We start from the raw sequence: 12165 nt of genomic DNA, 5'->3' as shown, positions 1-12165 counted from the left end.
CATGGACACCTGAAGCCTTGACATAGCCCTCCCTTCCACCATCCCTACCGCTACATCCGCACCACCAAAGTCAACCCATCAAATGCTTGTAGATCTCCATAGGAAGACAGACCGATATGGACGGCGCAACCAACGCCGATTTGCTTATGTGAAGAAGCTTTTGAGCTCTGTGACACCACCTATGGAAGAGCCAGAGATCTCCACATCCACTTCGAACTTAAGTGGTGATAGCATTCACGAGAAGGATAGTGGAAGTTCCGAATCCGATCGCCCCTTGCGCATTACCACTAGCACGGAGGACCGTTCTAATTCTTAAGTGTGGGGAGATCGTTCGACCGATCTCCGTAGGTAATAATTTTTCTCTCTTAACACCCATGATTTTGATTTTTCTTCTGTTTCTTAGAATAGATTGCATGGTTAGTTTTTATGTTGGGACACTTTTTGCATGTTGGGACTACTTGGTTAGTTAGGATGATAAATTCTTTCCCAAGAAATTCCCTATAGGGCACACTACCAATTTGAAAATTTTTATGTTAGTCTTGCTTGAAGAATGTATTTTGGAACATGGTTTTGAACTAAGAACACAAGCTTGTAAGTTTTGAGCCTAATTGTGTGGTTACATCTTATAACCACTTATTTCCATTCTTGTGTGCATTATTCTCTTTCTATGATTGTGATCATTGATTTGTTTGAGTCTATATGTCCAATATTCCTTGTATGAATGCATATATATGATTGGGACCATCATTTCATTTAGCTCACTTACCCAAAAAGCCTACCTTTCATCAACCATTGTTAGCCAACTTTGAGCTTATTTTAATCCCCTTTATTCTCAATATTAGCACATTACAAGCCATAAAGCGAAAAATAATGAATGTCCTTTATTTGAATCTTTGATTAGCTTAGGCTAGTGAGTGTGTACACCATTCAAGTGTGGGGAAACTTGGGACATTGGTAGGGAAAAGGTGTGTGTTGTATTTTTGTTGAAAACATTGAGAATTGGGTACATACTCATGTGTTAACTAAATATAAAACCATATGCATTGATGCTCTTGTATATGCTTTATTACAAAAGAAAAAAAAGAGAAGAAAGAGAAAACAAAAAGAAAGAAAAAAAAAGAAAAAAAGAAAAAAAAGGAAAAGATAAAGAGTTCAACTACCACAGACGACAAATATAGTTCACAGCAAAAACAAAGTGGCTATGGCCTCGGCATCTCAATAATCATGCCATCCTAGATCATCTTAAAAGCACTTATGGCAAAACTACATGACCTTCATCGCCTCCTCAATAGTATATATGACATCCCAGGAATCCTTGATTATCGTCTTGTTCTTTTTCGCATGCTGGTGGCCTTAAGGCGAGCAAAATCCACCAACTTTACGGCCTTAGCCAATTCTTTCTCAAGCTCCTTTACCCTATCATTGGCCGCGAGGCCCGACCTTGAGCTTTGTTGACTTGCTCCAGAAAGGTGGCATCCCGGTCAGTAAGGCGCTAGATTTCCTCACCGGCCTCCCTCAGCTACTTCTCGGCATCCGCCAGCTTTGTTGTCGCAGCTTCCCCCTTGGCGTTTAACTTGGAAATTTTGTGCTAAGCCATCCTATACTTCCCCTTCAAAGTTTGGCACTGGGCCAATACTAGTTTCACTTTCCTCATGATGGTTGTAGCTTGGAGAAGGCTTTGATATGTCAACTTGGCCTGAGCCGCCAAGTTTTCATCACGAAAGAAACTTTTGATACCCGACAGCAGTTGGAAGTCAATTAAGGTGCCTGCGTCCAAGTGTTTTTCATCATAGAGAGAAGTTGCCCAGAGCTGGACCCAGCTTTCCTTTTCTTAGGGTTGAGAATTTCCAACACGTCATCCTCCTCTTCCTGAATTCTCGACGAATGCTTAACCACAACCCCTTTATCTTGGTCCGACTAGGTTGAGGCTTAACTTGGGGCTCGGGATCTGGTTTTTTGGGCCGGAGAACCTCCTTCCGAGCTTCAAGGGAACTAGGGGCATTGTCATCTCTATCAAGGAAAAAGTGGGACTAAAGGTAATGTTCCCGGCTGCCATCTCAACTGCAAGGAAAAAATTAAATTAAGTTACCAAGTCATCAAGAAAAATAGAAGCAAACAAGTCATGAAAATGGAAGAACGATAGCAAGATCAACCATCCTACACTTACTAACACAATCCCGGCCGGCATCCCGGTCGCCCATCCGAAGATGAGGATTAAGGGGATTAAAGTCAAACATGGCCAACAGAACATCAACAATCTTCTAATTCTACCGACCTATACCCTCGTAAGTCACTTTGATTAAGTAGTTAGAGCTAGCGCCAAAACTCTAGTAGGTTGGGATGTGCATCTCTCTCTCAGGGTTGAGCCAAAAGGGGTGACGACCTCTAGTCTCATTTTGAAAATGGTTTCTTTAAAACCAAGAAAAGAGTCTTCAAAGAGGCTGAAGATCCTTCGATTTTGTATGGCTCGAAAAGAGAGATATCCCTTTTTGTGTTTGGCCTCCCGGAAAGGATTTACAAGGATGAAAAAGAAATGAAAGACTTCCATAGTATCCAGGAGCTCCAGGTACTCACAAACTATTTCAAAGCACCGAATGGCAGCCTAGCTGTTCGGATGGAGTTGAGAGGGGGCAATATCACATCTATTCAAGAGAGCTAGAGTAAATGGTGAAAAAGGAAACCAGACACCCAGAACGGTGGACATAGGCTTATACACCCACATTCAATCGGGGACGCAAGTGACATCGAGGTTAAGATGGATAATACATTCCCGGGGGCCCAGGACTAAGAACTCGTAGTGTCCCTCCTTGGGACTGCCTTTGCATATCTCTCCTGAATCGCGGAGCTCTTATAGGTCCTCTACAGTCATTTTGAAGGCAGTGATCATCACGTCGGAAGTACACCAGACATGACGATTCACTAGCCTAGGCACAGGGGAGCCATCCTATAAGGTCGCATCTCCATACCTACAGTGGGGGCACCACTTAAATTAATTGCAAGGTAAAAGGGAGATTCTAGGCCAAAACTAAGTCATTCTACACTAAACCATCCTAGCCTAAAACCACCCTAGCCTAAACAACGAAAAGGACACCTACGGTACATCCCTAAAAGCTACCTAGCAAATACCAGTTTTATCTATAAAGCAATAAAAACAAGAAAACCAAAACAGCAATGGTAGAGAATAAGCAAAATAATAACAAAATAAATGTCCACTTACCAGTGTCCGTAGCGCAGAAGGGTCTGGAAGCAAGCAATGGCAAATCCCTCATGATGGCAGAACAAAATCCATAGACAATGGTACATGCAAATTAAATGGTTGTGGCAATAACAAAGGAAAAAGGAGAGGAAGAGAAATGATAATATGAAATAAGGAAGGTAACTACAACCGTAATTGCAGAAGAAGAAGCGCGAAAGATCGAGGGCAAAATCAACTTTTCCATGCATTTTCAAATTACATTCAAACGCATTTAATGCCCCTAGTGCGATAATCAAAGCGATGTCCTCGAACAGGTGTTGAAGGCAGCCCCCACACGCGAGGAAAGCACTAGAAGCTTGAACCCTCGTCGACGAAGCCGTGTTGGCCGGAGACCACCTCTTACGAGAACACGAGTAAGTGAATCTGTCAGTCGTGGGTCTCACGTCTCTTGATGCATTGGGAGTACTATTCTGGCCCAACACAACACGAGTCGGAGGTCTATCATGCAGACACGCGCCCTGTCTGTGCGGCAAGATGCCTTCCACGTAATTTGATCTTCTCTCGGAAGATCTCGACAACTGGTGGAAGCTTCTAGAGGTCTAGGCTCTAACAGAAAGAGTGCCCACGTGGATGAATAGTTCTAAAGGAGAGGGACTTACCCCTCTCTCAGGTTTATCTTGATTACACTAACCTAGCCACCTCATCGTATGGACACTAACTTAAGTATCGGAGTGTCCTTTACAAGTGGCTCCACTTGCCGACCAACCGATGACCTGCTGGTGCAATTTCCCACCTCAAAATCCATATTCAGGTCTTGATCTCCCTCTTGACACCTCGCGACTATCTGAATCAGCAAACTCCTGAATAGTTTCTATTAATTTTCTTAAAGAATTATGTGATGAATTTATAGATTTATAAGAAAAACACATTAAATAAGTTCCTTAAAAATGACAATGCTGAATTTATATGTCTATGAAAAATTAAACATTGAATGTCTTTTATCCCTTCGTCAATCTTTTATATGATCGTATACCACTTATAAATTATAAATTTTAAAAAATAAAAGCTTGCTTAGTGCTTACTTAATTAGCGATATTAAATTCAAATTTTGGGAATGAAAAATTTTAAAGCTTTTGTCCATTTTACATATATATAGTTCAACCATGTGAGGTACACAGGGAAAATCCTTCCATTTCTGTCAAATGACCCAGCCCCCCAAGCTCTTCCACCGTCCGGGCTCCCTTTCCTACCTATGCTATGCTCCCCTGGCACAAGCGGAAGGTGGCAAATGATACTACCAAAGTTCGTACATCACCCAGAAGCTCTAAATGAGTAAGACAAGGGGCAGGCAATAGCAGACCACCTGCGGGTCATCCCGTGCCTTACTATTAGCTTTATTTTTGGATGAAGCTATTCATTGGCAAATCTTCTTTGATAGAGAACGGATAGATGCTGAGAAGGATGGGAGCAAGTTTAGTGAATCGAGGTAGTTCAACTTAGCATATAAGCAATCCACATATGTAAGCGTGCGTAATTTCTTGATGGATTTTTGTTGAGCTATAACTTTCTTGCTGCCACACCTAACTTTCCTAACGGTAAAGCTACCATGGGGCCACCCACCCCATCTCGATGAAAATACATGCCTACCCTTCCTATCTCATAATAGGATCTTAGGCAAATGGGGACTAGCTCTATGAGCACCCTTGGGTGGTGGTTTCTCGATCCACTTGATGACTTGAATGGAAGAAAGGCAGTAACCCAGAAGCTTTTTCTTCTTATCTTATGAGATTTCTTGTTAATGATTCGTGAGAATATACTTTGATATTTGTAGACGAAATTCAATTTTTTTGCTGGAAAATATATAGTTCAACCATGTGAGGTGCACATAAAAAATCAAATATATATGTATATAAAATATATATTAAAAATATATTAAATAATATATAACTAATTTAATAATTAATTTTTTATGCACATAATATTTTGATTTCTAATTTCTGTTTCTTGATTTGGAGCCGAGAATTCTTGCCTTCATGATAATAAAACTTGTTTGTATGTTCACTTTTTAATTTTGATATTTGAAAAATGTTAGTGATATTCATCTTTATTGGAGGTCAATGCAAAGAGAAAAAATAGTAAAGAGATGAAAATTTACGCTTATAGATAGTTAAAGACATAGTTAGGAAGATATGTTATTTTATTTTATTATTTTTTAAAATAAATTTATACACTCATTTTCATTCTCTTTACTCAAAAACCTTTTTGTCATAAAATTATTTTTATTAGAGTGTGGTGTGTTTAATTGGAATGTAGAATGCATCTGCTATAAATCAAATGGTTAGAATTGGAAAGAGGCAAATTTGATGGTCTAAATGAAATACACAAATTTCATGGTCCAATTTCATAGCTCTTAGACACACGTCGCACATGCATATGGTCCCTCCGCCACTTCTCTCTTCTCCCTTGTAAATATCTTCTCTCACCATCCAATCTCACCACATTCACTCAAATCTCTTTTAGTATAAAACCAGAACCAAAAAAAAAAAAAACTTTAACTCTCTTATCATCATCAAAGCAAAATAATACTTAGGCGCTCAAAAATTAAAAATGTTGATCAATTTGAAAAATATATTATTAGTTATCTCAGTTATTTCAATTATGCAAATAATTTTTTTTAATTTAATTTTTTAATAAATAGGAGATATTTTAGGAGTTAGTTACTTGTTCAGATAAGTAGAGTTGAGCTATTTATCATTGTGTCCAACCTCTATGAGGCCAGGTAGATGTAAACGAGGCTAGGTTTCTTGGGTGGATTTTTATTCATTTTGGGCCTGGCTATATTTTTGGGTCAGGGTATGAACAATGCCCCTGTTTGAGTCTGAGCTTTACGAGGTTAGACTCGAGCATTTGTTGATCAGACTAGTTTCTTGTGGATTAGATCATCTCGGGCAAACCACCTTTCTTGGGGTTAGGTCGGGTACTCAACGTATTTTAAAATTCGAGGCGTTATGTCTTTTTGTAGTTCTGCGCATGTTACTCTATGGTTACTTTGGTAACCATGCGCCATAATTGAGGGGGTGTGAAATTACTCTTTTGCCCCTAGTGTCTTATAAATACCCAAACTGTTTTTCTTTCTTCTTTTTTCTTTCGCTCTTTCTGAAATATTTTTGCTCACTACATTAGAACTTTTCAAGGCTCCATTATGAATCTTTGCTTTACGTGAAACGTTCGTGTGTTTGCTGTTTTTGTGCACTCTCTCTGCTTTACTTTTCCTCAAGGTTGGTTCTTTTAACCTTTGAACTTCCTTTTCTGTATTTTTGGGTGATATACTTTTGTTTTAAATCATTTTCTACTGTTATAACAGGAGGGATGGTAATGATTCTTTGTATGTTTGGGGGTTCTGTGTTTTTCTCTATATGTCAAAAATCAATTTCGAGAATTTGCTTTCTTTGCTTCAACTTTAATTGTTATTCCCACTGAATTGGCAATTTTGTTGCACTAAAGTGATGAGTCGAGGCTTCAACTCAAAGTTGTTTACCTCCACAGTAGGCCTCACTATGCTATTCCTACAACTATTGCTTATGGGGATAATAAAGTCTCCAAGAGTCCTCCTAGCATTGGCATTATTGTTATTGTTTGTCATGTTTTCTAGCTCAATCTCCTCTTAAATTTTCTTCTCTTGAATTTTAGATTTTTTTTTCTTAATTGATGAAAAGTTCTCTCAATTTTTGGATCAAACAAGAAGGGTTCCTTGCCTTTGTTTTCCTGCATGCAAAGGTAAGAAAAAAACAAAGAGAAAAAGTGGAGTTTCCAACGTCACAGTAAAGAAAATTTTGGATAAGATGAAAGATTAAAAAGATAATAAAATAAAGCTCTAATGTAGGCAATCAATTAAATAGTTTGATGTCAATCTCGGTTAATTCTTCGCCAATGGCGCCAAAAACTTTATGCGAAATTTCACAAACCACAACTCAGGAAGTGCACCGAATCGTATCAAGTAATACCATGGGAGTGAGTTATCATTCCCACGAGGATTAACGGACTGAGCACATAAGAGTTGATCCATTGTTCTAACTAGACATTGCAAATTAAGGTTTTCGTAATATCAAATAGAAAAAATGAAAGATTAAATGAAGGCAATCTATAAACCACTGAGAAAATAGAATGAATGGAATGCTAAGGTTTCGGAGGTGTTTAAATCTTCAAGAAAATTGCTTTTCACTATCTACCTTGATTTTGCGAAGATATATTTTACGGCAAAACCTAATTAACCAAAATCCAATCCCCTGGTAATCTGGGTTTCCCTAACTTAACAAATCGTCAATCCCTTGATCAATCAATTATGATAAGATATAAAGTACATGTACTGATTTATAAGCCAAACAAATATTAAGATTTAAACCTAATTGATTCAATGTCACTGACGAGGGCCAAACGTCTGTTCAGAATTTCTGAAGAGGAATTGCATTACAAGTATAGTTCCAAACCAACAAATGACCCTAATCAAAGTTTAAAAGTTGGTTGTCACAAAAATTGGGAGTTTTAAATTCCGAGTCGTTCTCCCATGAAAATGTAATAAGGTGCACGTATCATTGGCCAGGAAAAACAGGGTTGTGATAACAACTGATAAGAAATTAAATTGCAAGAAAATAAAGAAGTAATAAAGGTAATTAACTAAGAAAATGAAATTCAATGGATCAACATTTTAAGGTTTCAAACCACTCGCCAACTGATGAGCGGATAATTTGTACGCTTTTTGGCATTGTTTTTAGTATGTTTTTAGTATGATCTAGTTAGTTTTTAGTATATTTTTATTAGTTTTTAGTTAAAATTCACTTTTCCGGACTTTACTATGAGTTTGTGTGTTTTTCTGTGATTTCAGGTATTTTCTGGCTGAAATTGAGGGACCTGAGCAAAAATCTGATTCAGAGACTAAAAAGGACTGCAGATGCTGTTGGATTCTGACCTCCCTGCACTCGAACTGGATTTTCTGGAGCTACAGAAGCCCAATTGGCACGCTCTCAACGGCGTTGGAAAGTAGACATCCTGGGCTTTCCAGCAATATATGATAGTCCATACTTTGCCCAAGATTTGATCGCCCAAATCGGCGTTCAAAGTCACATTCAGAATTTCCAGCGTTAAACGCCGGAACTGGCACCAAAATGGGAGTTAAACGCCCAAACTGGCATAAAAGCTGGCGTTTAACTCCAAGAAGAGTCTCTACACGAAAATGCTTCATTGCTCAGCCCAAGCACACACCAAGTGGGCCCGGAAGTGGATTTCTATGTCATTTACTCATCCTTGTAAACCTTAGGCTACTAGTTTTCTATAAGTAGGACCTTTTACTATTGTATTTTCATCTTCTGATCTTTGGGATCTTTTGATCATGTTTTGATGATTGAACCCTCTTTGGGAGGCTGGCCTCACGGCCATGCCTAGACCTTATTCTTATGTATTTTCAACGGTGGAGTTTCTACACACTATAGATTAAGGTGTGGAGCTCTGCTGTACCTCGAGTATTAATGCAATTACTATTGTTCTTCTATTCAATTCCGCTTGTTCTTGTTCCAAGATATCACTTTTTCTTCAACTTGATGAATGTGATGATCTGTGACACTCATCATCATTCTCACCTATGAATGTGTGACTGACAACCACCTCCGTTCTACCTTAGATTGGGTGAATATCTCTTGGATTCCTGATACACGATGCATGGTTGATCGCCTGACAACCGAGCGCTCGCCTGACAACCGAGCCAGCCATTCCGTGAGATCAGAGTCTTCGTGGTATAGGCTAGAACTGATGGCGGCATTCAAGAGAATCCGGAAGGTCTAACCTTGTCTGTGGTATTCTGAGTAGGATTCAATGATTGAATGACTGTGACGTGCTTCAAACTCCTGAAGGCGGAGCGTTAGTGACAGACGCAAAAGAATCACTGGATTCTATTCTGGCCTGATCGAGAACCGACAGATGGATAGCCGTGCCGTGACAGGGTGCGTTGAACATTTCCACTGAGAGGATGGGAGGTAGCCACTGACAACGGTGAAACCCTTGCATAAGCTTGCCATGGAAAGGAGTAAGAAGGATTGAATGAAGACAGTAGGAAAGCAGAGAGACGGAAGGGACCAAGCATCTCCATTCGCTTATCTGAAGCTCTCACCAATGAATTGCATAAGTATCTCTATCTTTATCTTTATGTTTTATTCATATATCACCCATACCCATTTGAGTCTGCCTGACTAAGATTTACAAGGTGACCATAGCTTGCTTCATACCAACAATCTCCGTGGGATCGACCCTTACTCGCGTAAGGTTTATTACTTGGACGACCCAGTGCACTTGCTGGTTAGTTGTGCGGAGTTGAGATTGCAATGAGCGTACCATGTTGATGGCGCCATTGATGATCACAATTTCGTGCACCAAGTTTTTGGCGCCGTTGCCGGGGGTTGTTTCGTGTATGGACAACTGACGGTTCATCTTGTTGCTTAGATTAGGTATTTTTCAGAATTCTTAAGAATGAGTTCTAGAGTTTCATGATGATCTATTGAAATCTGGCTGGCTGAGAAGCCATGTCTAATCTTATTGGACCGAGGTTTCAACTGATCATCACAAGAGCTTGTTGATTTCTATCAATTTTGCTATTGGAGCAATGATCTGCTAAGGCTTGGCTGGCCATTGGCCATGTCTAGTGTTTTGGATCGAAGCTTTCTTTGAAAGCTTGGCTGGCTGTGAAGCCATGTCTAATTCCTGGACCGGAGTCTTAGACTAGCATTGCAATGATTCCTGGAATCCAAATTAAGAATTCTGAAACCTTTATTTTCTATTTCCATATAATTTTCGAAAAATCCAAAAAAAAAAATTTCAAAATCATAAAAAAACCAAAAATATTTTATGTTTCTTGTTTGAGTCTAGTGTCTAACTTTAAGTTTGGTGTCTTTCATGCATTGTTTATTTGATCTTGGTTCTATTTTCAAGTCAATAGTACAGGGAACTGAAGATTCAGAACATGCAGCAGAGGAATTACACAGAAAAAGCTGGGCATTCAAAACGCCCAGTGAAGAAGGACAGACTGGCGTTTAAACACCAGCCAGGGTACCTGGTTGGGCATTTAACGCCCAAAAAGGTAGTGCATTGGGCGTTAAACGCCAGAATGTGCACCATTCTGGGCGTTTAACGCCAGGATGGCACAAGAGGGAAGATTCTGTTTTTAATTCAGATTTTTTTTCAAGTTTTCAAAGTTTTTCAAAATCAAATCTTTTTCAAATCATATCTTTTCAATCAAATGTTTTCAAAATCAAATTCTTTCCTTTTTCAAAGATACTTGCTAACAATTAATGATTTGATTCAACATTTCAAGTATGTTGCCTTTTCTGTTGAGAAAGGTTTAATGTTTGAATCATATCTTTTCTTTTTAGGCAAGTCATTAAATTTTAAAATCAAATCTTTTTAAATTATTTTTCAAATCATATCTTTTCAATCCTATCTTTTTAAAACCATAACTTTTTAATCATATCTTTATAATCACATCTTTTTCAAAACAGTTTTTAATCATATCTTTTTTATTTCTAATTTCAAAATCTTTTTCAAAAATTACTTAATCTCTTTCTCATTCTTGATTTTCGAAAATCAAATTAAAGTTTTTCAAAATGTTTTTAAAATCTTTTTAATTAATTTTCAAAAATTTCTTCCCCTCTTCTCACATCCTTCTATTTATGGAGTACCACTCCTTCTCAATGCACAATTCGAACTCTATCTGACTAAGTTCGAATTCTTCTCCTTCTTCCTTCTATTTTTCTTCTTCTCTGACACCTCAAGGAATCTCTATACTGTGACATAGAGGATTCCACATTTTCTTGTTCTCTTCTCTTTCATATGAGCAGGAACAAAGACAAAAGCATTCTTGTTGAAGATGACCCTGAACCTGAAAGGACCTTGAAGCAAAAGCTAAGAGAAGCTAAGGCACAACTCTCTGTAGAGGACCTAACAGAAATCTTCAAAGAAAAAGACATGGCAGCCAAAAACAACAACAATGCAAATAATACAATGAAGGTGCTGGGTGACTTTACTGCACCTACTCCCGACTTCTATGGGAGAAGCATCTCTATCCCTGCCATTGGAGCAAACAACTTTGAGCTTAAGCCTCAATTAGTTTCTCTAATGCAACAGAATTGCAAGTTCCATGGACTTCCATTGGAAGATCCTCATCAGTTCTTAGATGAATTCTTGCAAATCTGTGACACTGTCAAGACTAATGGGGTTGACCCTGAGGTCTACAGACTTATGCTATTCCCTTTTGCTGTAAGAGACAGAGCTAGGACATGGTTGGACTCACAACCTAAAGAAAGCCTGGACTCATGGGAAAAGCTAGTCAATGCCTTCTTGGCAAAGTTCTTTCCACCTCAAAAATTGAGTAAGCTTAGAGTGGAAGTCCAAACCTTCAGACAGAAGGATGGAGAATCCCTCTATGAAGCTTGGGAAAGATACAAACAATTGATCAGAAAATGTCCTTCTGACATGCTTTCTGAATGGAGCATCATAGTTATTTTCTATGATGGTCTCTCTGAACTATCCAAGATGTCTTTGGATAGCTCTGCTGGAGGATCTCTTCATCTGAAGAAGACGCCTACAGAAGCTCAAGAACTAATTGAAATGGTTGCAAATAACCAATTCATGTACACTTTTGAAAGGAATCCTGTGAACAATGGGACAAATCAGAAGAAAGGAGTTCTTGAGATTGATACTCTGAATGCCATTCTGGCTCAGAACAAGATATTGACTCAACAAGTCAATTTGATTTCTCAAAGTCTGTCTGGAATGCAAAATGCACCAAGCAGTACTAAGGATGCTTCATCTAAAGAAGAAGCTTATGATCCTGAGAACCCTTCAATGGAAGAGGTGAATTACCTAGGAGAACCCTATGGAAACACCTATAATTCTTCATGGAGAAATCATCCAAATTTCTCATGGAA

General features: G+C 38.6%; 1 non-coding gene across 1 annotated transcript; it reads right to left on the bottom strand.

The window, feature by feature from the left end:
* Window positions 1-11608: 11608 nt before the first annotated feature.
* On the bottom strand, window positions 11609-11716 carry LOC130953847 (small nucleolar RNA R71). Its single transcript, XR_009076008.1, has one exon. It is a non-coding gene; the product is annotated as a small nucleolar RNA R71 (small nucleolar RNA).
* Between the last annotated feature and the right edge of the window lie 449 nt (window positions 11717-12165).

Source organism: Arachis stenosperma, chromosome 9 (genome assembly GCF_014773155.1).
Source record: "Arachis stenosperma cultivar V10309 chromosome 9, arast.V10309.gnm1.PFL2, whole genome shotgun sequence".
In the NCBI taxonomy this organism is placed as follows: domain Eukaryota; kingdom Viridiplantae; phylum Streptophyta; class Magnoliopsida; order Fabales; family Fabaceae; genus Arachis; species Arachis stenosperma.
The sequence above is the reverse complement of the archived record's forward strand: the minus strand, read 5'-3'. Positions and strand labels throughout refer to the sequence as shown.